Raw genomic sequence first — 2,619 nt, forward strand, 5'->3', positions numbered from 1 at the left:
ATCAACTGTAGGAAGTGAAAACAGGATGTATAAATGGATTAAATATTGTTTAAAAGGGGGATAGTAGAACTGAAGAAAGAACAGACACATTTATTGGGACAGACAGCAGTTCTTAATGATAAACACTATCTGACATATTTTAAACTATGGACTCTAGAAGAACATAACAAGCAGCTTCAGCCAAGTTAGACTACTAGGCCATCTAGTGGCATGTCTTCATAGTGACTGGGAATAGCTCTCCTGCAGTGATCCCCAACCTTTCTGACACCAGGGACTGGTTTCATGGAAGACAATTTTTCTGCGGACCAGGGGAGAGATGGTTTTGTGTGCAACCTAGATCCTGTGCATGCGCAGATAAAGCTTTGCTCGCTCATCTGCCTCTTGCACAGCACAATTTCTAACAGACCACAATTTCTAACAGACTACTGATTGGTAGCAGTCCCAAAATGGACTGGTACCAGTCAGCGGCCCAATGGTTGTGGACACCTGCTCTCCTGGATATCAGACAGAGATGCCAAGAATTAAACTGGGAGGCTGATTGTATTGTAATTCAAAGAAAAATACAGGAAATGTATATTGTTTAATATATAAATCTTAAATCTTCCCCATTTTGGTCTTCAGTGTCGTCAAGAAGGTGGCACAATATATGGCTGATGTGTTGGAAGACAGTAGAGATAAAGTTCAGGAAAACCTTCTGGCCAATGGAGGTAAATTTTGCCTTGTTGTTACAATGTATTTGAATACTGAGGGTTGAGTATATAAAAGACTGTCCTCCAATTCTTATGTGGAAAGTAAATCAGTTTTGAAAGAAATATTATTTGCATAAAAACAACACAAAGATAATAAAACAGCCTTTTTTTGCAGTGTCATAAAGAGACTAATCCTGACAGCCAGTTTGGTATAGTAGTTAAAACATTAGGCTAGGAACAAGGAGACTTTCAGTTCTTTTCTGCCTTGGGTACAAAGCCAATTGGGGGATCTCTCAGCCCTAGGAAGGGCGCAAAGGCAATGTACTTCTGAAAAAAAACTCATCAAGAAAACTTCAAGGACTTGTCCGGGCAACCTCCGAGAATCAGACATGATTGAACAGAAGAAAAAGAAAGAAATGTATAATATGGAAGTAATATAATATGGAAATAATTTAAAGCATATAATGCTGATTCAGTTTGTCCTCACATCTCTTGTAAGCATAGAGAAAGCATCCCTGAACACAATACGTTTGGCTAGGTATGTATTCTCCATGATACAATTCAAAATAGATCTTCAGATTTCACCAAATTAATCTCTAAAAGTTACAATTGCCAATATGATAATCAAAAGTCAAAGAGGACTTTTGTCTTCAATTAAACAAAGCTAAAACTATAAAAACTATAGATGAGGCAAATTCTCCCATTCTTTCTACACAGACATAAGAATTTTTCCTCGTTATTTCTAATATACTCCAATTGTATGCAAAAGTACTTGTGTGTATCAAAAATGGCCTATGCTCTTTAAGGTGGTTGCATTGCATTCTGTTCCATCTTTATTTTAAATAATTATTTCTTAAATGTATTTAAGATTCCCAGATTTTTTTGTAGGATTATGGGTTTGCTTATTTAGCTCAATATTTAATCATTTTCCCCCAGTTGATTTGATCACCTACATAACAAGATTCCAGTGGGATATGGCCAAGTATCCAATCAAACAGTCTCTGAAGAATATTTCAGAAATAATTGCCAAGGTAAAAGACTATGGAGCTTGTATGCTAATTATTAATACAGATCGACTATTTTATTGCATAACCTATATACCATAAAATGGAAATATTTTATCCAGGATTATTTAAAACTAATTATATCACATATAAATTTGCATCATAATTTTCCTGGGAATAAATACTATTGAAAAAATTAAAAATGTATAGATCTTTGGTATGAAATGGAATACATATAGTTTTGTTCAGTTTTCTAAAAATGTATGTTCATTTGCCTAATTATATATAATTTTATATTGTTGTGCTACTTCAAATGATTAGTCATTTCATTTTTTGCTACCTATTCTCTCTACTGTTAAATGTGGGGTTTTAAAACCGCAGTACTTACCACTAGACATGTGCAAGATTTTGGGATTTGGGGAATGGAGCATTCTGGAAAATTCCAGAATATTCTGTAGCTCCTCTGCATCTTGGAACTGCCAAATTGGTCAGGAAGACCAATTGTTCTGTAGAAGATTCCATTCCTGAATCCCATACTGCAGTTCATGAATGGAATCATGAACTAAAACAGTGGAAATTGCATAATGATTTATTTATTTATTTATTATTCGAATTTATATCCCGCCCTTCTCCTTGCGGACTCAGGGCGGCTGACAATCGATTAAAAAACACCAATAACAATTACAAAATTAAAATTAATTAAAAAGAAATATTTAAATATTGTCTAATTAAAATATAATTAAAACCCCTCTAAAATTGCCCTAGGCCAGTCCCGCTTGTTGGAATAGCCATGTCTTAAGGGCGCGGCGGAAGGAAGGGAGATCAGGGATCACCCTGATCTCTGGGGGCAGCTCATTCCAGAGGGTGGGAGCTCCCACAGAGAAGGCCCTCCCCCTTGGGGTCGCCAGCCGGCACTGTCTGGCCGA

The sequence above is a fragment of the Protobothrops mucrosquamatus genome, unplaced genomic scaffold (assembly GCF_001527695.2).
Source record: "Protobothrops mucrosquamatus isolate PMUCROS unplaced genomic scaffold, P.Mucros_1.0 scaffold10449, whole genome shotgun sequence".
NCBI lineage: Eukaryota > Metazoa > Chordata > Lepidosauria > Squamata > Viperidae > Protobothrops > Protobothrops mucrosquamatus.